Source organism: Mixophyes fleayi, chromosome 2, assembly GCF_038048845.1.
Source record: "Mixophyes fleayi isolate aMixFle1 chromosome 2, aMixFle1.hap1, whole genome shotgun sequence".
NCBI lineage: Eukaryota > Metazoa > Chordata > Amphibia > Anura > Limnodynastidae > Mixophyes > Mixophyes fleayi.
Genome location: NC_134403.1, coordinates 89,562,422 through 89,587,013, shown reverse-complemented (window position 1 = coordinate 89,587,013; position 24,592 = coordinate 89,562,422). Strand labels below are relative to the sequence as shown.

The following is a 24,592-nucleotide window of genomic DNA, read 5'->3' as shown; positions in this document are numbered from 1 at the left end:
CATCTGACCACTCTTTATGACACTCTGGGGTATATGCAAATTGCCATAATAAAAAACTGAGAAAAATAAGAAACTGTGAAAAATAATATTTGTTTCATTATCAAAACTTTTGGCAATGACTGTATATATTTTCAGACTAGGTGATAACCAACATTCCAGGGGTCTCTTGCAGTTTTTCACCTTGCCTTCTCCTCCATTCATCACTTGCATGCACTCTGACCCTAAGCAGTAAACACCTGAAATTTTGTACTAAAGTTCTAGGGGCAACAGAGTACTACTAACTATCCTCTGTCAGGAACTAAAAAGGTGCAGCACAGAAATAAGCCTGGTTTTAGGTGTTTACAGAAAAGGTCATTGGTTTTCAGGTACTACATTATATTGGGCTGTGTCTGCAGACTCTTTTGGCATCTATTACATACAAATGGTGCCAAGAGCCAACTTGGAGCCTCAAACGTCTGGTGGGATGCACACGCCCTGTGACTCATACATGCACCATAAGACTATGCAGCAGGTAGGCACATAAGTCCTGGCCATATGGGCATGCATGTGTACGACTGGCTTGCTACAGTAACTCTTTTGTTTGATGTTCAATAATATGTTTCTTAAAAAATACTTGGCTTACCTGCTTACATACTATGCTGCATTATAAGTTAATAGTACTGCAGGCTTACACCGGAATCTGTTAAATGCTTATATACTTCTTGAAATTCTCCAGCATGTGCCTCATTCAATATTTTCATGTATCTAGATTAACATGAAAGTCACAAAATCCTTGTTTTCAGGTAAGAACACAAAGACAGAAGCTTAGTAAATGAGGTTTAATATGAGAAAATACTCACTATGTTTAATATATGAAAAAACTGAGTAAATGAACACTTTTGCTTTCAGTCTCTGGGATTTTAAAACACATTTCCCCCCCCAATGCCCCATTTCTTTGTAGCGTATGGGTGTATGTGAGTGGGGGGCATGACACATCTATTCAAACCACATTTCTTACTTATGATTTTATATGGGAATTTCTTTGGCCCTGTACATCTTACAAATATTTACCTCCAATGAACAAAACATAAATGTAACTACATGTAGACGTGAAACATCACTAGAAAATGTGGATTATTTGGGCAAAATATTTGTATATATTTTTGCTATTAAGCGGATCTCTGAACTCAGCATGTTTGATTGACCTATCCATACTGATTGTACATACCTACAGAGGTTGCCTCAGTTATGAATTATGAAGAATATTGCTTTGATGTGGACATTTCTTATTTGAAAATATAGATATGATCATGTTCTCTGAATTCAGTATGAACCGTCATAAATTTCTGACATGTGAGCTGATAACTGCTAAAGCGACACTGAGTCTACTATCTATAGCAGGGGTCAGCAACCCCCAGCACGTGTGCCAGACGTGGCACGTCGACCTCTTCTGTCTGGCACGCGGGCGCTGCAGCTGTCAGGCTAAAGAAGCCGAAGATACCTAAAACAAAGCTGCTGCGCATGCTATTAGGCATAGGAGGAACTGGGGGCACAACTATTAGGCATAGGAGGAACTGGGGGCACAACTATGAGCCATAGGAGGAACTGGGGGCACAACTGTGAGGCTTAACATGAATTGGGGGCACAACTCTATGGAATAAAACTGGGGGGGCACAGGTTTGAGGCATAATAGGATCTGAGGCACAACTATGTGGCATAATATTAACTGGGGACAATATTGTGTGGTATAACATGAATGTTTATTTGTAGGTCCCATTACTATTAATGTTATAATGATATTAGTGTGATAAAATAAGAAATAATTAAATAATAAATAAATATATATACATAGAGGGCAAAGAGGATATTTAATATTTTTTACGATCAAAACAGTAAGAGAAGTGGCGTATGGCAGACCACTGTATACAATCAAACTGCGACCACAATATATGTGTGTATGTGTATAAACAACTGGCACTCCTGGGCATGAGGAGATTTTTGCTGGCGCTTGTAGAAAAAGTTTGCCGACCCCTGATCTATAGCAACTCCCAACACACACACACACTATGTGAGACAGGAAATCCAGTTATTTGGCACGCACATGTGGCAACATATGTCTCTAAGTAAAAACACAAAAAGTGGCACAGGTAATAAAGACAATTATGATGTCATCTCACTCTCATGCTTAAACCATAAATGAGGCTATACCAAGCTGTATAATTAGGAGAAAATGGAAAGCAAACACCCATCTCCATAGCGAAGCTTCCACAGCACCAGATATCCCTGACCCCTTCACATATACAAAGGTTCAATTATACACCAGTGCCAGAATCATCACTTTTGAAACAGGTATGACCTGAATGTATGGAAGAACAGTGCAATGGGGGCTTGTACAGCTTGAATACTAGAATGGCTTTTAATCAGCACAATCATGGGTTATTTGACTGTCTGGTTCAAAAGCTGTTTCTTCTCCATTATGATTTAAACAATACATTTGGAATGAAAAGTACTTACAGAAGTTAGATACAGTTAAGTTTATGTCTATATCAGGGGTTTTCAATCTTTTTCTTATTATGTAACATGCAAAAAAGATTGGTGAGTGGGTACATATACCTCCCTGCTTCCATGTTGGGACAATGGGACAAACTTGCAGACTGATAAAATAGTCTCCTCAAAATGGTGATGTACTGAAAAATCAGGAAATTTGGCAGGTGCGACTATGGCTGTATCTGGGTGTTGAGAATTGCAGGCTCCAGGCCCCAGGGGCAACAGCGCTACATATATTTAAAAAGCAAAACACCCTTATTATATTTAATTTGTCCACTTTCCTTGTGGGAGTGGGAGTTTACTATAATCCAATAGGTGGAATAAATAGAAAGACTGGAAGAGCTTCCCCTGGTATGCTGCCATTACTGAGCGTCATGAACATGGTATTTTTCAGATGTGTATACATAATTTTCATATGGGACAAGCCCAAGGATGCTTTTCAATGGGGATGAAGCAAAAACTTGACATAGCATTAAAATTCATGTTTTATAGTAATTATTTATGGAGACACTATCAGAAATTTACCCCAAAGTAGGAAGGTGTTAGTTTGATGGTGGCTCTTAAATGAATTCCAATGCCAATGACAAGATTAGTCCATTATGCTCACAGTCCCAGTCCAAGTGACTACAGAATACAACATCTGAATGGACTGTATGTCAGTAGTGGTTTTAAGTTAAATAACAGGTTTTTCAGTACTTCGCAAGCTATACTCAAATGAGAGCTTTACAGACCAATTAAAATTTGTGCCAAAGGTGTATCCATGTGTTTTATATTCAAAATAATGGGAGTGGCACCAAATCTGCTAGATCACAATATTTTTGGAGACACATGAAGTTGAATGTAGAGGTGACCACTCTGTATGCCAATTACATAATTATTTACCTCAGTGTTCACTGGAGTAGCAAGATCCATTTCCACACTGAAATGATGTGGCCACAATTTTGAAGCCCTGACAATAACCTATGAAATTATATATAGCAATAATTACTTTATCTATAAGTTCCCTTTATCCAACGTTATTTAATACACTGAATTGGATCCATCAAGTGAATGAACATATGACATTATGATAATACATACACATTCAGTTTCCTACAGGATAGGCAGACGCTTCCTTTCATATGAAGGAAACTGTCTACAGCTCCTCAATTTGTTTCCTCTGGAGCAGATTACAGTCCTCCAGCTCACTTCGGACACCTTCGGCTATTTCCGCCACTCTTCGGCGGTACTCGGACATCCTCGTCTATTTCCGGACACACCATCCAATACCATCATTCCTTTTAAAATTGCCAGTGGGACTACGATTTTTATTTTTTTGTTCTCGTGTCAGTTACGCCTCCTGTGCGTAGAGTAATGCAGTGTTTCAATTGGTGGGATGTGTTCCCCCGCCCCCTTCGCAACTCAATCGCCCCACCCACAGCTCCTCCCAATTTGAAAAAAAAAAAAAAAAAACCTCCACCTCAGCCGCTCTAGAGGACCCGGCACCGGACCTCCCCTTAAGGCAACTCGGACACCACGGAGGCGGCTAACGGTATGAGCCAGGTATTTGCTGTACGGGGCTTATAGTTGTAGGCGGTAGAGGCGCTTCCAATCCAGCTCCTAAGACCCAGCGCACCCTCACCGATTAATCACGGTATTTCAATTGTGTTGTGTAGCTGTGGCCTGAGCCTATCACCGAGCGCGGTCAGTGGGACAGATCGCCAGAGCAGGCCGCGCACAGCGCTGTGTGACCGCGGGCCGTGCTCCAGGGTATTGTGCGAGGTGCTGCAGGAGAGCTGTGAGGATGCTGGAGGGAGTGGTGGTGTAAGAGGAGGAGGAAGGGCAGAAGATGCTGCAGGGCAGGATGGAGGTGCAGAGCCCTCAGTACACTGGTCCTATGGGTGGCGTTGTTGTTTCATCCTGTCCAGGCTGAGGTGCATGGGCTGAAGGCAGTGAGAGGGCGGCAGAAGGACCTGGCTGTAAATGGACTTGGTGCGTTGTTAATGTGGAATTGCTGCTGTTGCATTAGCTGGGAGAATCCTGTGAGGCGCGACTATGGCGAAGTGTCAGACAAGACGACTGTGATTTCTATTATAAGGGGCTGTCAGCTAGGTACCTGTGTGTAATATGGCGTTTTACTGTCAGTGACTGCTGCATGGGGCTGCAGGGGGTGTGAGCCGGGATTCAGCAGCAAAAGTCTTAAGTGTTTGTGGGTAATTCCTTTGACAGCCCTTGTAATACACTGATCCTCATCATGACAATGTGACTTGTCTGAGAGCTTGTGCAATCTAATCAAAATAAGGATATAATGTGAAAGAATAACTTCTGTCAGTGCAGTGCATCTAATATAAGCAGCACTGCAAACTTATTTATTTTTTGTTTTAAGCTAGGGTTACTTAATGTGTGGCTTATTACCTAAAATGTCCACCAAGATTATTTTATTTTAAATAAAATTGAACCTATATCTGATCTCTTGCATGTTAATGATCTTTTTTTTAAACAGTTGGGCGTATTTAGGCAAATTTTGGTATAGCAAAACCAACTATGTAATCAAAGTAATTGTCCCGTTCATTCTGATTGTATGACATTCATATCATGTAAAATGATAGATTATGTCTCCATACGATTGTACTGAACTATACCCTCATCAGCTGACGGTTATATTATATTGTATCCCTTGTCACCTGGTCATTTGGCTCACGCACTGAATGATAATTCTGTTGAACTTCCAAATGTGGGGCTATACTAGCTATGGATTTTGTTGCACAGCAGTCATACTGAATCTCTTTTATTCCTGCCTGTAAGCTTCTAGTATAGTACATAAAAGGCATATATCTGCCTTAGATGTACCAGGCCACACTGTGCTCTCCACCTTTATGGCATTACAAGTTGCCTCTCGATATAGTATGTGATTTGTGTCACTGAATGTACTGTATGTTCATATCTCTCTTTATATTACTCTGATAAACTATTCTTGGGTGCAGTTGTAACTTGTGGTCCTAGTTTTGCTACTTTTGCTTAAACAAGTAAGTTATTTGGGCTTAGACACATAATTGTACCTTCAACACTGAGCTCTCTTGTTTCCATAAAATGTCTTCCACTCATCCAAGTGATGTCATTAGCTGTCTGCTGGACATTGGAAATATTAATAAGTAAATATTGGCTAACATGGGAAAACCCATTAGTGAGTTTACAGATGGGCTATTTAAGGAAACTCATGCAAATATAAATTTGGTTTCTGTAGGATCTGAAACCAGTTTTTCTGAAATTATTGTTGCACTCCAGGGACCAGAGGAACATTGGTATGTGTGTGTTGCTTTGTTCATATTAATATAGTGATATTTTTGCAATCTCTGGATAAAAATGTATTTGAAGTTTGTTAGTAACTGCAGTCTGTTTTGGATAGAAGCCAAATTGAGTAGGGTTGTTGCAGTCCATATGCAGCTATAGAATGGGTGCAGAGGATTATATGAAAGTTAGGAGCTAGTCATATTCTTGATTGTATCCTGGAAAATTTAATGTAAAGCACTGTGATGGTCTGGTTATGTCTATTGATGTTATTTGTGTACCAAATATGTTTGCAGATTACTCTGACAAAATAAACTTTTTTTTTTTTGAACACTTTTGTCTTGTGGATATAACATACTACCGATCCCTGTTGTGATCGTGCAGGGTTTTGTCTCGTGGGATCCAGTCAGATCTGCCAACACTTGCTTCTAGTATAGTGTGAAAATCTGTACTTAGCAATGATTTCTTAAGATGCCTGTGTTTTACAGCAATGTTCCTTTTGTCTGTCTCCTGTTTGTTTTTAGATCCTCTACAAAGACATGCAGCTCTCTTATATTACAAAATAGCAATTGGAAAAGGCTGCCCCTGCGTCACGCTTATCCTTTGTGTGACTTTAGTTAAATCCTCTAATTTCCCTCTGGCTCTGTATGTCTACCTGTTAGACTTGTATTAAAATTTTGCTGCCTCCTTACTATGCTGAGAACTGCCACGCAGACAAGAGCTTTAGAAATGGGCGGCTAAGATTTTGAGCTGTAAACCCCTTTGGAATAGAGCAGTGCCATTAAACTCCACATCATTATTTAAAAAAAAAAAGAAAAAAAAGCACAGTCATAGTTTGCTAATCTCTTCCAGTATTACTTTTCTGCCATTTGCAAATATTCTTTACTAAGTTTAACACATGATGGCCATTCCAGCAGATATCAGGTTAAGAAAAGCTCCTTTTACTTTTGAACTTCTCTAGCCCTTTTGACACAGCTGGGATTATTTCCAGGTAGACTGGCTAGTTCTAGACAAGCCTTCTTTGTGCAGCTGGGCAGTCAGTGCCTCTGGTTTCAGCTTTCTTGCTCAGTCAGACAGGAGCGATGTGTTCCCAGTCATGGTTATTGAATGGGAGTTTAGGGGCAGAAGGATGGCGACGACCCCCCCCCCCCCCCCCTCCCTCCAAAAAAAAGCCCCCTCCCTCTTAACATGTTTTGAAGAATGAGAGCTGAATTCAATGGGATGCTGTCCGGGATTTGTATTTTAGCAACCCTTATGTGCCAACTGTGGGATTACTGGTTATGATATTCAAACTCTTATTATTTGGCTGCAGTTTTATACGGCTTTAAGTTTGCAGGTAATTTTTTAATGGTCATTGTGTCATTTTATTTATTCTTAATATTTTAAATACTGTAATTCTGAAACCAAAATAGTGTATCCACTGATTTATTTTATGTTTGTTTGCATATCTGAACAGATGGTCCCCAATATTACATTGAGGAAGCATTCTTTTTGCGGGCTGAATCAATATGTATGGGGATGTAGGCAATGCGATATATCTCAGCTGCGACCTTACATACGCGTGTGTGTCTTTTGTATCTGCTTAACATGATGCCGAATAGACCCTTTTTTTTTTTTTTTTTCTTTCTTTTTATGATGCCTCTCCAGAACGGTCTTACCTTTGAAAAGATTATGGGAGACGCTGGAGTGGTTGCCGCTGTATGAAATAGTCTCTGAGCTGGAACGCATTTGACTGTTCGCATTCAAGCTTGTTCCTTATGAGCGGGTCACCTGATCTGAGTGAGAGGAATGAGGTGGGCCGGTGAATTGTGCTGAGAACATGCATGCTCATAAGGGGTGTTCCAAACCTCATTACAGTATGTTCCATATGATTGTGTTTGCATACCAGTAACATGACAAATCTATAAATTAATAACAGCTTGAGGAAAAAAGTAAGGAAAATAAAGACCAACCAATTGTCAGGGATAGCCGCCTCTATCCGTTCCCTAATCTAATATCTTTTCATATATTCAAACGGTTATACAATACATCACCTCTATTTTGTCAGGAAGCCGCTCCTAACTGCCTTTACCTGTCTCAAACCACCCTCTGTGCACTCGTGACTAGCAAGCTAGCTGTAAGGGGGACACAGAATTGCAGCCTAAATCTCGTTTTCATCTCTAAGGTTACAGATTTAACTGGTCCCTCCCCAACACAGGCACCCGCTCCCACAATTCTAACACACTTCTGTTTTGCCGCCATTTTAGTATAAGGCCCGTAGAACGCCTATGACTTAATTATCCAATTGCGCACTCTCTCTGCTTTGGTAGCTAAAATAGTTAACACTTCACATGCTGGTAGCTAAAGGGTTCACAAAGCCAAGCAATCTATCTCTTCTAAACAGGAAGTGAATTTGTTTAGAGCAATAAGGACAACACTTATAAAATTTTAGATTTAATGCACAAAAAAGTACAATGCTTACAAGTTATAAAACAATTAATAAAGATGACAAAATATATTGCAAACCAGATCGAAAAATAAAGGCTACATTTCAGTATTTCAGTTTACATACGTGTTTTTTATAATCTGCGCCAAGGGAAATCGCCATGGAAAATGGACAGTTTATCAGTGGGCAGCTTTGTGGCTTATTGATTAGTATTTTTCTGCCTCACAGCAGAAGTACAGCAGGTCATGAGTTTGATTTCCGACCATGGCCTTATCTGTGTGGAGTCTATGTGTTCTCCTTGTGTTTGAGTGGGTTTCCTCCGGGTTCTCTGGTTTCCTCCCACACTCCAAAAGCATACTGGTAGGTTAATTGGCTGCTAACAAATTGACCTTAGTCTCTCTCTGTCTATGTGTGTGTGTGCTAGGGAATTTAGACTGTAAGCTCCAATGGGTTGTTGACTGATGTGAGTTCTCTGTATAGCACAGCGGAATTAGTGGCGCTATATAAATAGCAGGTGGTGAGAGTGGTTTGTTTATATAATATATTATATATGACACCATTGTTTTGTTGAATAGAAGATTTAAACATTGGAAATATAATTTAATTCATTGTTACTCTACATGTATTGTACAAGCCAAGGCCTTAAATCAACTGCTCATCTTTTTGGCTACTTCCTTGTAAGTATGGCAGATTATTTGTTTCCCCATTCCTCATCTGTTTTCCCTGCAGTCAAATACAGTCCTCTTTATTTATATCCTCAGACTGCCAGTCAGGGTGCACAAGATATGGGGGTTATATGTGGAAAATAGTGTTGCTTGTCTGTTTGATTACTGCAAGCAGTTGGTAATATAACCATTCGCTTAGCTCCACCCACAAAGTGCCATTTTTAAAATGACTGGAGCATTCTGTTGTTACAGAGAGCAATGATGCTTTTACTTGAGGTATTTTTAGACCACTAAAACAATCCAATGTTTCATTTCGCTGTGTAAGACTGCAGAAAAAGGATTTTGAGTCTAGACATACTGTCTAATGCCACAACTACACTAATAACATTTTCTATTTTTTTATAATATGTTTTATTGGAAACTTGGAATTATTGAATGACTGTATACACACATTATATAATTTGTCTTTCGATTTTTACCTTCAACCACCATGACAACATTGGTTTTTCTGATGTTCATATTCTGAATTCCTTGACATTCATTTGTGCCAAATTATGAAGAATGAAACATTTCTTAATGGATTTAATAAAAAGGGCAATTCTCAATTACAAATCAGACATGATCAATCAAGTGCATCCTCTTACAGTTACTTGAGCAGCACTGCTAAACAATTTAATGAGGATGAAAATGTCAGGCAGTGTTGGGGAAGATATGAGTACTTTTTTGAATGTTAGATTACGTTTTATGCATTGTGCTACAAATTATGGGGGAAAATCTCATCCAGAAAACCTGGAGTGTCAAGTTTTCCGAAAAATAGATCTCATTCCTGTATTATGAGCCAAGAAACTCTGCATATCATGTCTCCCACAAAGGTGTATATAAACTAAAACTTAGTGTTCTCCCCAGCACCTTTTTTTCCAGTGTGCTCCACCTGGATGTTTTTACTTGCCACCCGGCTCTTGGAGCCCAACAGAGTCCTATTATAATAGAATATACCATTGTTTCTCCTATTATAACAGACACTAAGTGAGCACTACAGCCAGCAGGGTGTGTTAGACCACTGACCACCAGCCTGACCAGTCCTGGCAGGTGTGGGCAGTGACCTCCAACATTTTTCATTATTATTGCAAAGTATTACATCTGCCCCTACTGGACTGCTTCTTAATGCCACCCGGCTGGCAAAATTTTCTAGGGAGAACACTGAAAATGCAAAATATTATAATGCACATTTAAGTAAGTGTAAATGTTGTGAACATAGAGAGCTTACAGTTATTTCTAAGGGTCAATCAATCACATAATTGTGGGGAGTAAGGGATAAATCATAACTGCAGTGTAAATATGTTATATCAAATGAATCCATTGAGAAGTTCAGCTACTAAAGTGTCAAATGTGAAGATAGAAAGTCTGTTGTATGCGTATTTGCACATTTCAGTGTGAGAAGATAGGAGTGTCACCTATGGCAGCTTCAAAGAACTCTTGCTGTGAGATATATCCTGACACAAGTTAGTTTTTAGACACCTGAATAGACTTTGTGGGGCTGGTCACAGCTGGACATCCTTGCAGCCCAAAGCAGCATTTTGAAGGCCTATACAGGTACATAGAAATATGAGCTTCAAAGGAAAATGTCTTCATAGTTAATATTTTGGGAAATCCGGGTGCCACTCCATACTGAGGAACAGAAATCACACCAGGGTTGTGAATGACAGGTACGGGGGCTATCCGTGAACAGCTAAAATCGCATATCTTTGGAAAAGGTATGTCACACTCAAAATTTCATCATGTTTGGTATCAAAAGATGGACAAGGTCATAAGGGATTTATTAATAATAAAATTTGGGTCTGTGTGACGTGCCGCAGAAAAGTTAGAATAGTAGAATTGAGTAGTAAATCAGACAACATGCAAATAGTGATTGAAAAAGTCAGAGGCCACAACCCCATGGGGGTAGGAAGAGGTGTGTAAGTGTCTTTAAAAAGCTGAAACCAGTTACAGCAAATTATCAGACTTTTTGGGAAATCAATTCACATTGATAAGCTGTCCATCTTCCAAGCCAATTTCCCTTGGCCAGAAAAGGCAATTCACGTAAGTGCTAGTCTGAATATAACCCCTTTTATTTTAAACTGTTTTGCTGGTTATGTCAATCTATTGTTTGTTCATTATTTTTTAAATCTGTATGCCCTGAACTTTTGTATATTAAATCTATAATTTAATATGTTGCGTCCTTGATATTCTTAGCGAATCCATTAGCTTGTTAAGAAGAATATAGCTTGACCAAATTAACACTTTGAATGCCAGTGTGTGATTTGTTAATACATTTATTTAACAAGCTGTGTGCTTGCATTTACATTTGTGTAACAGTCTGGAGGTGTGAAGAGTTAACCCTTTGCTTGCTGGTGTGGGTCTTGCTAGTCTGTGGATAGCTAGTAGCCTTGTGGGACAGTATATTGGGGTGCTATTGCCCGTATTAATAGGTGGTGGCAAACCTGCAGTGTGCGAGGTGTGAGTGTTGTTTGGGGTGATTCAGTAGGTCTATAACCTGTGTGATAGGTAAAAAGAGACTCTGGCTGGATTTGTGTGACCTCATATAGCAAACACCCCCAAAGTCACGGCAACTGGGAGCGTTTTCGTGACAGTAAGACATTCAACTTCCTTGTTGTTATTCTGAAGATGAAGTTTAGATGTTCCAAATTTACAACTCTCTCCCTGACCGCTCCTTTTGTCAAAGTGTTTGTACCAGCGGAAGAGGGGTGTTTTAATCTCTAGGCTTGTTCATTTTAAGGAATGTCTATTTTTCTCACTAAATTTGGTGATCTGTGCCATCAGCAGATCGTTGATTTAAATAAGGGTTCATTTATTAGGGCCGTTACATAGCCATTCCATTTGTGTGAATGCTATAAAGCATGGTTGACCAACCCGCGGGATGCATGCGGCCCAGCACGTCTGTAAATGTGGCCCAAAAGGAGTTTTGGTTGTGGCAAGTGGGCAGCACTGTTAATGGAAAAAAAAATCCTGCAAAAAAGAAAAGAAAATACTTACCTTGCGGTCACGCGGTCACGTCAGCTGGTACTCCGGCTCCCTCCCTTGTCTCCTCCTCCGTGCAGTGCTCGCAGTGAATGTCGGGCGTGATATCATCACGTCCAACATCCATTGCGGAGCGCAGCACAGAGAAGTCACCCGCGCGAGAAGAACAATCAGCAGCACAGAATTGGAGAAAGGAAGAGAAGAGGACAGGAGAACATGCCGATTAGAAGGTAAGTTAAGGGGGATTTTTTTTATTATTTCAAGGGACGCTGACCAGTGAATAACAGTCACCTGGTCCTGGAGCATCATGGACCTTATCTCCCTGCTACATACTTCTACTTGTAATACTAATGGGGCATTATATATTATTCTCTTTGGCCCATTATAAGTTGTTATCCCTTAACTAACATAGTGGTGTAATTAGCAAAACAGGTCACAATCTGGGGTCACAGTGATGTATATGTCAGGTACCGCAGGCCTGGTCAGGGCACCCTGATATACAATGCCTGGCTTAAATGCACTTTATGTTTTCTATGGTTTTTTGGATGATCAGCTATAGTTATTGTTAGTGTATCTTATGTGCGGCCCAAACCAACTCGTCGTCTTCCAATGTGGCCCAGGGAAGCTAAAAGGTTGGACACCCCTGCTATAAAGACAGGAGCTACAGGCTCCCAAGTTAAAAGGTATATGTCAGTGTGTCTCTAGCAGTTCACACAATGCTGGTCTTTATTGACTGTTGTCATTCACTCCACCTAGCTGTTTACATGTGAACGGGGAAACCTAATAGTACAATTGGATGCTGTAGCTCCATTTTCATGACATATCCAGGTATGGAAATTTTCTGTAACGCCTTAGCTGGGGGTAGGGAGGCGTGGTGGTGGAATGCAGTTATTTGCATCTGACATCAATAAAAGCTGTTCCGACCAGGCATTAGGAAAAAACCATCATGTTATCCTAAATGTTTTTTATACATTGCACACAGTTTTACTCTCGCCCTCCATGGTACTCCTTCTCTCCTCTTAATGAGTCCAAATTGGAAGCTGATTGTGCTCTCAAGAAGCTTGCAGTATATGGCCAACATTCACTTGGTCTTCATAATAATGTTTTGTTTTCTTTGTTTTTTTTCCCCAAATTACCTTAACTATGAGCAAGGATCATTTTGTGAAAGATGGTTCCAATTGTCTAACAATTCCAATTTCACTTAATGGGGAACATGATGCATTCTTGTTCCCTTTGATTTTCACTCTCACAAGTTAGCAGTGGAAGTCTCCCCCCGTATCTGTAAATTCGAAGTACTGTTAAGATGGAGCCAAGCCCCAGTTTTTATTTTAAGGTGTAGAGATACGAATTTGTATATGATCATTATATATTATATAAACTGCTTTTTGTATCGTCATGTTTTGGTGCACAATGATATTTAGATCAAGAGCTCTTCAGTGGGTATAATTTTGTGTATTAATATAAACTAGCCAACACGCCATAGACCAGAGAATTATACACCTTGTAGATTAAATGTATTGCAGTATTTCTGTGTCCTTTTGTGAGCAGCCCATTGGGGATCAATTATGCCTATTAAATCTCCAATTATTTTTCAAGGGGAGCTCTTTGCAACAGGATAAGGAAGTAAAGTGCCTGAAGACAGTACCTTCAGGTGCAAAAGCCCCCCATATTGGATTTTCGGGTATAATCTATAATATAAATGTCTAGTGGCGTGTGTTAGTCTGTCTGTGTGTGTGTGGAAAAAATAAAACCAAGCTGCAGCGCCACCTGCTGGGCGGAGTTATACACTGACCTACTAAATTCTTAGTGTGTGTGTGGGAAAAAAAACTCAGAAAGGGCTCAAATTTGGTATACTAAGATGTTTTTAATTTGTTAATTTAATTTGTTAATTGTTAAAAGTGTTTATAAAGATTTTAAAAAAATATCTATATATTTCTTGAAGGAGAAGTGACAGTTGGGAGTGGTTGGTGGTTGCCGGGGGTGACAGTGGGGAGTGGTTGGTGGTTGAGGCCTGGGCTATGGCCCAAATGCATGACAAGAACCTTTTTAACACCTTAAGTAGCTTGATTTGACTAGAATGCATGAGTATCATGCACGGGTTAACTTGTACTGTAATATGTTGCTAGAGATACATATCTTCCATTTGCAGCTTGTTAAATATTACAAATATATTTGTAAGGAAGTAATGAGCTTACCTTAGATGAGAGAGAATATCATTGCAAAAAGAAATCTTCAGTTGTGTGTTTGTGAGGAAAAATAGGTGTGTTAAACTAGGTATACATTACACACAATTTCAGTCTAGAGATTTGCCTACTCTACTGGTTGTGAGTGTCTACACATTTCAGAATTTGCCCAACATCGTTCCATCGCTTAGATATTTTTAGGCACATTCAATTACCTGCGGACATCGCAGTTGTGCCATGGCTGCACATGCCATCAGTTAATATGGTACCACAACAACATGGCTTTCCCTTCGCATATGCCCCCTTTAGTCTGTTTATAAAATCATATGAAACCATACGATGTGATTTGGTATTATAAAACATGATCATGGGAGCGTACACACTAATGCGATATCTGACCTAACGATCGTTTATTTTGTGATTGAAAAACCTGTAGTGTGTAGCCAGCCTGTGTTACCAGACAGTATGGATGCAAGAGGTGTCAGCCGTGGGAGAGCTGGAAAGAGCACTGTAAAAGAATCACTTGCTGATGTGGTGGTTTGGGCCATGCTGCTGGATGACATATAGAGGGATCGAAGTGAGCTAGGAGAAGAGATCTCCATTGTGGATTGTATTGTGAATACACTTGGGGTATATTTACTAAACTGCGGGTTTGAAAAAGTGGAGATGTTGCCTATAGCAACCAATCGGATTCTAGCTTTCATTTATTTAGTGCATTCTACAAAATGACAGCTAGAATCTGATTGGTTGCTAAAGGCAACATCTCCACTTTTTCAAACCCGCAGTTTAGTAAATCTAGCCCTTGGTGTGTCTCATTAATTAACTTCTAGTCACTTGGTAACCAGCACAATTACTATTGTGGAAGAAGTTTAGGCTCCATTGTGCCATCCTACTAATAGATCTATACGATTCTTCTAATAAAGATTCAATGGTGGACATGATTCTTTAACGGTGATCCATAATGAAAGTTGTAAATCTCTCAGTGGTCTGTACAATTGTGTGAAAAATTAAGTGTATACATTTTTTTTTCACTGTAACCCTAGCACCCTTTTTTCTCTGAGTTCAGGGCACCTGTGTCATTGTGAGATAAATAAATCTATACACTTAATGGGAAAAAACACACACTTATACATACACACACAGAGTCCTGGCTCTAGTGTCCCTGAGTCTAGTCTAGTCTAGTATGCCTTAGCCCTGTAACATATAGTGTCCTATCTTGTGTTGTCTTACTAGCTGGATATTGAGTTCTGCACTAGATGAGGACTAAAAAGAGCACTTAGTCTTCCTAAGCACTGGGAAAAAAGTTTTACATTACCAGTGGCCATATCCCAAAAAAAAAATCAGTAAAATGTCAGATTTTATGTTCCTTACAAGGTTGACACTGTAATATTTGATATGCCTCATTTAAAGCTCTCCAAATACAAACAATGTCAAGATAATTAATTATCTGGGACAAAATAATAAAAATTTCATTTTTAATTATGCATAAGTGAATATCTATGCTAGACATTATTTACATTGCGTTTTAGGTGCACCACTTACACTGAACCACAGTAGACACTTGGCTTTATCTGTCTAGTGCCAGTATATACAATGAAAACATGTGTCTGGGTGCTACGGTTTAGTGCACATTTTCAACCTAAATGCAAAGTTGGAGGGCCTTCAGTTTGCTTTTTGTATTGCAGGCTCCATCGTTTTTGATTTGTCCAGGCCTTGCAAAGCTTTCAATGATTAAGTACAACATACCAAATTATGTCATACCTAGAACTTTTTTGTATGGTTATGCCACACAGTGGAGGGAATTCACCCCAGGGAGCCTAGTTGTACAGTTTGGGAACCACTGCTACAAGGGGTACATGGAGTACACATTAGTATGAATGATGTGGTCTGCCAACAGTGTAATAAAAGCTTAACCTATTTTTCAGAGAGTAAGATGGGGCTGGTCATTTGAATCTCTTGTACATCAGAGATTATTTTATAAGGATCAGCCCGAAATATCCTTATGCTCATGACCTACTGAAGAGCACCATTGAACATAAGGTTGTTTAGGTAGCAGAAGTGAAGACCCGGCCGTACCGTAGAAACACAGCAGTTGAAAAAGAAAGCAAAACTGGTGTGAATTCCCTCTGTGATGGTCCCTAAACTATGACTCAATCATTGAGAAGTCAGACAGGATTGACTTTTCTAGAGTCTGGTATAAAATTGAAAGAATAGTAGGCTATTTCACATGGCTGCTATTACAATTTGTAGCAAAATAACACACTGTCATCGAGAAAAAAACACAATTGCCTTAAAAATATTTTAATAATATATAGACCATTTAATACAAATCTTATGCCCTTATTACAAATATCTAGTGTTTTTAGAATTCATGTTTAAAAGGAACACTCCTCTTATTGGATAGCTTTATAGTAATGAACATTTTATATTTGGATAGTGCATTTTTATTTCTAATGGTATGCTGTCCTTTCACTGTTTGTTTAAAACTTTTATTGCTAGTATTTGTTGGGGGAGGCATAATTGAAGAACACTGATCAACTGTGTTTTTTAGCCATATATATTCATTGTAGAATAGCTGTGTGTATAGTTTTAAGTGTAAAAAACTTTATACCGGAGTTAAACAGGAGGAAACAGGAGAAGGTAATTCTGCCTATTACCACAGCTACACAAAGACAACGTTCAGTATTCACCTAAAACTCCACATTCTACTCCTGATGTTTATTCCTCCCTGGATACAAGCTTCACACCCCAAGAAGACTGTTTTCGACTCTGATCTTATGGTCTACTCAGCTCATGGAAGTTTGTTTTATCTGTTGGTTTATTTTCCCTGCAACATCCCTTCTGTTTAACCAACCTACTGTATTACTTGCTCATCCACTCCCTACCCATGCTACAGCTATTTCAGACGTCTCTCTCATCATTGTACTTTCAATTCTAGTCAAGGCTTTCTGCCATCACAAGTATGAAGAAATGAAACTGAGTTTGAACCACTCTCCTCTCTAACTGCAATAACTCAGCTACTCCATCACCTGCGCCTTATTACTCCATTCAACACTTACACCTACTCCCCCACATGGCTCCCAACATCCATTACTCCATGCTATTCAGACATCCGGAAACATCTACTGCAGCCTCACTCTGCACTACTTCTCTGATAGCACTGAACATTGCATTAGGTAATTCTTTTAACTCCCTCATTTTTTCCTATTTTACTCATAAATCCCAATGTTTGCCAAATTATTTTTCTTCATCTCCTTTCATGGCATTATCTTAAGGACTATATCATTCTTCACCTGTCCTGCAACACACACCTCTATCCACTTTGCACCTTTATTACTTCACTCACCTCTAGTTAACACTCATGAACTCTTTTTCTATTTAAATTCAATAAGTTTAACGGCCTCACCCTGTCACCAGAAACTAAAAGGGGTACATCTTACAATCCTCTCCTACCTTTCTTCCTCCCTGCTTCAAAATTGCTCTCTAACATCCTCACTTGACCTCTCCCAGTGGATTGATTCCGCTACTCATCAGGATGTCTTGATCTTGTTCTCTCTAGACTATGCTCAATTTCTCATTTCCTTAACACTCCTTTCCCCTCTCAGATAATCACCTTATTAGCTACTCACTCACCCCCAGTTCTTTACCCTCCCCGCTGTCAAACACTTCCAAGCCTCCTCACACCGGGAGGAATACGAACTATTGATTTTCAACACCTCTCCTCAATTTCCACATTCTCCTCCCCTGATAGGGCAGTGTCTCATTTTCACCAAACACTAGCAACTGCCCTTGATCAAGTGGCTCCAGCGACTCTTCATACTCTGCGTAGACGTCGTTGCCAACTGTGGCACACTAAAGTAACATGAACTCTCCAAAAACGTTCTCATAAAGCAGAACGTCACTGGCGTAAATCTTGTATCTCTAATGATTTCATCACTTATACAGCTATCTACCACTCCTATCGAAATGCTCTGGACACTGCAAAACAAATATATTTCCAATCCAACCCACCCCAAACCCTCTGACTGCCATCAGTGACCAGGATCTTGCTTCCTATTTCCTCTCTTCCCCTCTGCCTTTTTCCTCTCTTCCCCCTCTCCCTTTTTCCTCTCTTCCCCCTCTCCCTTTTTCCTCTCTTCCCCCTCTCCCTTTTTCCTCTCTTCCCCCTCTCCCTTTTTCCTCTCTTCCCCCTCTCCCTTTTTCCTCTCTTCCCCCTCTCCCTTTTTCCTCTCTTCCCCCTCTCCCTTTTTCCTCTCTTCCCCCTCTCCCCTTTTCCTCTCTTCCCCCTCTCCCTTTTTCCTCTCTTCCCCCTCTCCCCTTTTCCTCTCTTCCCCCTCTCCCCTTTTCCTCTCTTCCCCCTCTCCCCTTTTCCTCTCTTCCCCCTCTCCCCTTTTCCTCTCTTCCCCCTCTCCCCTTTTCCTCTCTTCCCCCTCTCCCCTTTTCCTCTCTTCCCCCTCTCCCCTTTTCCTCTCTTCCCCCTCTCCCCTTTTCCTCTCTTCCCCCTCTCCCCTTTTCCTCTCTTCCCCCTCTCCCCTTTTCCTCTCTTCCCCCTCTCCCCTTTTCCTCTCTTCCCCCTCTCCCCTTTTCCTCTCTTCCCCCTCTCCCCTTTTCCTCTCTTCCCCCTCTCCCCTTTTCCTCTCTTCCCCCTCTCCCCTTTTCCTCTCTTCCCCCTCTCCCCTTTTCCTCTCTTCCCCCTCTCCCCTTTTCCTCTCTTCCCCCTCTCCCCTTTTCCTCTCTTCCCCCTCTCCCCTTTTCCTCTCTTCCCCCTCTCCCCTTTTCCTCTCTTCCCCCTCTCCCCTTTTCCTCTCTTCCCCCTCTCCCCTTTTCCTCTCTTCCCCCTCTCCCCTTTTCCTCTCTTCCCCCTCTCCCCTTTTCCTCTCTTCCCCCTCTCCCCTTTTCCTCTCTTCCCCCTCTCCCCTTTTCCTCTCTTCCCCCTCTCCCCTTTTCCTCTCTTCCCCCTCTCCCCTTTTCCTCTCTTCCCCCTCTCCCCTTTTCCTCTCTTCCCCCTCTCCCCTTTTCCTCTCTTCCCCCTCTCCCCTTTTCCTCTCTTCCCCCTCTCCCCTTTTCCTCTCTTCCCCCTCTCCCCTTTTCCTCTCTTCCCCCTCTCCCCTTTTCCTCTCTTCCCCCTCTCCCCTTTTCCTCTCTTCCCCCTCTCCCCTTTTCCTCTCTTCCCCCTCTCCCCTTTTCCTCTCTTCCCCCTCTCCCCTTTTCCTCTCTTCCCCCTCTCCCCTTTTCCTCTCTTCCCCCTCTCCCCTTTTCCTCTCTTCCCCCTCTCCCCTTTTCCTCTCTTCCCCCTCTCCCCTTTTCCTCTCTTCCCCCTCTCCCCTTTTCCTCTCTTCCCCCTCTCCCCTTTTCCTCTCTTCCCCCTCTCCCCTTTTCCTCTCTTCCCCCTCTCCCCTTTTCCTCTCTTCCCCCTCTCCCCTTTTCCTCTCTTCCCCCTCTCCCCTTTTCCTCTCTTCCCCCTCTCCCCTTTTCCTCTCTTCCCCCTCTCCCCTTTTCCTCTCTTCCCCCTCTCCCCTTTTCCTCTCTTCCCCCCTCTCCCCTTTTCCTCTCTTCCCCCTCTCCCCTTTTCCTCTCTTCCCCCTCTCCCCTTTTCCTCTCTTCCCCCTCTCCCCTTTTCCTCTCTTCCCCCTCTCCCCTTTTCCTCTCTTCCCCCTCTCCCCTTTTCCTCTCTTCCCCCTCTCCCCTTTTCCTCTCTTCCCCCTCTCCCCTTTTCCTCTCTTCCCCCTCTCCCCTTTTCCTCTCTTCCCCCTCTCCCCTTTTCCTCTCTTCCCCCTCTCCCCTTTTCCTCTCTTCCCCCTCTCCCCTTTTCCTCTCTTCCCCCTCTCCCCTTTTCCTCTCTTCCCCCTCTCCCCTTTTCCTCTCTTCCCCCTCTCCCCTTTTCCTCTCTTCCCCCTCTCCCCTTTTCCTCTCTTCCCCCTCTCCCCTTTTCCTCTCTTCCCCCTCTCCCCTTTTCCTCTCTTCCCCCTCTCCCCTTTTCCTCTCTTCCCCCTCTCCCCTTTTCCTCTCTTCCCCCTCTCCCCTTTTCCTCTCTTCCCCCTCTCCCCTTTTCCTCTCTTCCCCCTCTCCCCTTTTCCTCTCTTCCCCCTCTCCCCTTTTCCTCTCTTCCCCCTCTCCCCTTTTCCTCTCTTCCCCCTCTCCCCTTTTCCTCTCTTCCCCCTCTCCCCTTTTCCTCTCTTCCCCCTCTCCCCTTTTCCTCTCTTCCCCCTCTCCCCTTTTCCTCTCTTCCCCCTCTCCCCTTTTCCTCTCTTCCCCCTCTCCCCTTTTCCTCTCTTCCCCCTCTCCCCTTTTCCTCTCTTCCCCCTCTCCCCTTTTCCTCTCTTCCCCCTCTCCCCTTTTCCTCTCTTCCCCCTCTCCCCTTTTCCTCTCTTCCCCCTCTCCCCTTTTCCTCTCTTCCCCCTCTCCCCTTTTCCTCTCTTCCCCCTCTCCCCTTTTCCTCTCTTCCCCCTCTCCCCTTTTCCTCTCTTCCCCCTCTCCCCTTTTCCTCTCTTCCCCCTCTCCCCTTTTCCTCTCTTCCCCCTCTCCCCTTTTCCTCTCTTCCCCCTCTCCCCTTTTCCTCTCTTCCCCCTCTCCCCTTTTCCTCTCTTCCCCCTCTCCCCTTTTCCTCTCTTCCCCCTCTCCCCTTTTCCTCTCTTCCCCCTCTCCCCTTTTCCTCTCTTCCCCCTCTCCCCTTTTCCTCTCTTCCCCCTCTCCCCTTTTCCTCTCTTCCCCCTCTCCCCTTTTCCTCTCTTCCCCCTCTCCCCTTTTCCTCTCTTCCCCCTCTCCCCTTTTCCTCTCTTCCCCCTCTCCCCTTTTCCTCTCTTCCCCCTCTCCCCTTTTCCTCTCTTCCCCCTCTCCCCTTTTCCTCTCTTCCCCCTCTCCCCTTTTCCTCTCTTCCCCCCTCTCCCCTTTTCCTCCACTATTCAAGCATGCACAGATTACACCGATTAAAAAAAAAAAAAAAAAATCTGACAAACTCTCAAATTACCGCCCCATCTCTCAGCTCCCATGCCCCTCCAAGTTTCTCAAGAGAATTGCCCACACTCGCCTTACACACTTTCTTACAGCAAGCAACCTACTGCATTTTCTTCAGTCAGGATTTTGCTCTCAACACTCCGCAGAGACTGTGCTGACCAAGGTTGTCAGTGATTTCATCACAACAAAAACTGTAGGCCATTACTCTCTTTTAATTCTCCTTGATCTCTCTGCTGCATTTGACACTGTTGACCACTCTCTCCTCATACAAGCGCTACATTCTCTAGGTCTTGAAGGCACTGTCCTATCCTGGTTCTTCTCCTACCTATCTAATCGCTCTTTCAGTGTTAATTTCTCTGGATCCACCTCTGCTCCGCTTCCTTTATTAGTTGGAGTACCACAAGGCTCAGTCCTAGGTCCTCTGCTATTCTTTATCTAGATCACTTCTTTAGGTAAATTAATGCGCTCCTTTTGGATTTCAGTATTATCTCTATCCAGATGATAGAGATTTATCTATCCTCTCCTGATCTCTCACCATCTGTGCTGTCTCAAGTTACTGACTGTCTTTTTGCCATTTCACCTTGGATGTCTTCTCGCCAACTCAAACTCAATCTTTCAAAAACTGAATTAATAATAATACCACCCAAATAACAGAAGCTTCCTGCCTGACTTTTCTATTTCTGTTGATAGCATCACCATAAATCCCACCCCGCAAGCTCACTCCTAGGTGCACTTACCCTTGACTCACAATATCCTTTGTTCCCCACATCGACTCTATATCTAAATCATGTTACATACATCTAAAAAACATTTCCAGAATACGTACATATCTCACACAAGACCCTGCAAAAACCATAATTCATGCACTCATCTCCCGCATCGACTATTGCAATTCCCTCTTTGTTGGTCTTCCCAAAACTAGACTTGAACACCTACAATTTATTTTGCGCGTAGCGGCTAGATTGATTTTCCTTGCAAACCGTTCCTTCTCTGCTGAGCCACTCTGTCAGTCTCTACATTGTTGCCTGTTTTTCAACGAATCCAATATAAAATTCTTCTACTGACATACAAGGCCATCAACAAAATTGCACCAACATACATCTCCTCACTTGTCTCCCAACTCGACACCTCCGTTCTGCTTCTCTCTTCCACTGTCCTCACATCCTCCCATTCCCGGTTACAGGACTTTTTTCAGGCTGCACCCACTTTGTGGAATTCCCTCCTTCGCACAGTAAGACTTTCCTCTAGACTTCAAACCTTCAAGCGTTCTCAGAAAACCCACCTCTTCAGACAAGCTTATAATATTCCTCAGCCAGAATCTTAATCTCCCTAGGTTACCCTATTATCACCCTCTACACAGCTAACACAAGACAACCACCCTCTGACCAACATTGCTTTGTGATTGATCACACAGCCCACTAAATACTTTTTACCTTTACATTCTAGCTCAGGCCTGTCCAACCTGCGGCCCTCCAGGTGTTGTGAAACTACAAGTCCCAGCATGCTTTACCAGTAGACAACCAGTTGATAGCTGGAAGGGCATGCTGGGACTTGTAGTTTCACAACACCTGGAGGGCCGCAGGTTGGACAGGCCTGTTCTAGCTGGACCAATATGCAATATGATGTAGCATGTACCCTTGTGTTTCAAACTCCCATTGTCCCATAAATTGTAAGCTTGCGAGCAGGGTCCTCTTACCTCTCTGTATGTATTACCCAGTATTGTTTTATTAATGTTCCCAATTGTAAAGCGCTACGGAATTTTCTGGCACTATATAAATAAATGATGATAGTGCAATATTAAACTTGCCTAAGCTATACGTTTCATGCCATTCTAGGTGAAGAAACGCGTCAAGCTAGTGTGGAGTATTTAGCAAGTGACCACAGATATTATTTAGAGATCTGTAGACCTCTACATCTGTCTGTTATTTTATCTGGAAACAGTGTGTGCTGAAAGCAATAAGTCACACACTGAAAAGGACACGCACTGGACCACAATGTGATGTAGCACTTACCCTTGTGTATCAAACAATTGTCCCATAGATTGTAAGCTTGCGAGCAGGACCTTCTTACCTCTACGTGTGTATTGCTCAGTATTGTTTTATTACTGTTTGTTCCCAATTGTAAAGCGCTATGGAATCTGCTTGCGCAATATAAATGTTGATGATGATGAGGAGGTCTGATGGCTGACCTCTGAGCCAGGCACACCTGGTTATTATCCTCCCACACCCAGGAATGGGATGTGAAGGAGATGAGACTAACTCCAATGAATGGAATAACTTCTGCTTGAAACAGTCAAGGACAGCGGATCCAGGATCCCTCTAAGCGGTACAGGATAATCGCATAATATTACTGTGGGGTCTATACGGCATGTTGGATATTTCCCATGATTGTCGGGTATCTTTTACTATTAAGATGTTTGTTTGAGGTGGACTGATTTACATCCGTGTTTGGAAGCTTCCCCCCACCCCAACCTTTCACCTGCTAGCGGTATTGCCAATACAGGGCTCTAATATGGAGATCCTATTTAGTACTCTGGAAAAAAATCCATATAATATTGCCATCTTTATGTGGTGGTGTATGGCTATATATTTCATCCAGGACAACAGACTTGTATTACATCCTCTGAGTGCTATCCTACTCCCAATAAACGGACATCTATCCATTGATAACTTAAATAAGATAATAAAATCTTCTTGTATTAAATCTTTGCCATTTATTTTGTGTTCCTAATGTTGTTGAGCAAGTTGTAAACGTATTACTTATGTAAGTTTAGTTTAATTTCTGGATAGTGCAATATTAATGTTCATTACTGCAATAAGAGGATTGTTCGTTTTAAAGAAACTCTGCGAACACTAGATATTTTTGTAATGGGGTTATCAGATCGATTTTGTGTCCAATAGTCTGTTTTATTTTATTAAAATATTTTTAAGGTGACGACTATTTTGTTTTCTCAGTGACACTGTGATTTGCTTTAATTTGCTCCAACTGAGGGGTCCTTAGAGTTTGCAGTTTACGTTTATTTTTTTACTTCCTGTATTGAGAGCTGCAACCTTGTCTCGTCTTTTGGGGATTAAGTCAATAGTTTTTATTGTTTTTGTATTGGTGAGAGAAACGCCTTTTAAGTCTGAAGCACTTTAGCACCTTTTTTTTTTTTTATTTAAATTACAGTTTTGAGCCTTCTCATGGATCCTCATGTAGTTAATACAGGAGACATTGTGGAGGACAGATACGTGGTGTTCCATTGCATCCAGGCAACAATCTTGTTTATAGTGGGAACCTCTCTCCTGTGAGCAGCACGGTGGCTAAGTGGTTAGCACTTCTGCCTTACAGCACTGGGGTCATGAGTTCAATTCCTGACCATGGCCTTATCTGTGAGGAGTTTGTATGTTCTCCCCGTGTTTGTGTGGGCTTCCTCCCACACTCCAAAAACATAGGTTAATTGGCTGCTAAAAAAAGGACTCTAGTGCGGCGGTTCCCAAACTGTGCGCCGCGGCTCCCAGGGGTGCCGCGCGCCAGCCATAAAAAAACAAACAAACAGAAACACTTACCAATCC

General features: G+C 42.0%; 1 protein-coding gene across 3 annotated transcripts in view; it reads left to right on the top strand.

Annotated features, from left to right (window-relative positions):
• The first annotated feature begins 3,942 nt into the window (after positions 1-3,942).
• SPATS2 (spermatogenesis associated serine rich 2) overlaps positions 3,943-24,592 on the top strand; it is a 73,309-nt gene continuing 52,659 nt past the window's right edge. The window contains exon 1 of one of the 3 annotated variants that reach the window (XM_075199617.1): positions 3,943-4,068. The gene's annotated coding sequence lies outside the window, so the exon portion shown is untranslated. Of the gene's footprint in view, positions 4,069-4,349; positions 4,498-24,592 lie in introns of those variants that run through there. The other 2 variants (XM_075199616.1, XM_075199618.1) reach the window with 2 other exon arrangements.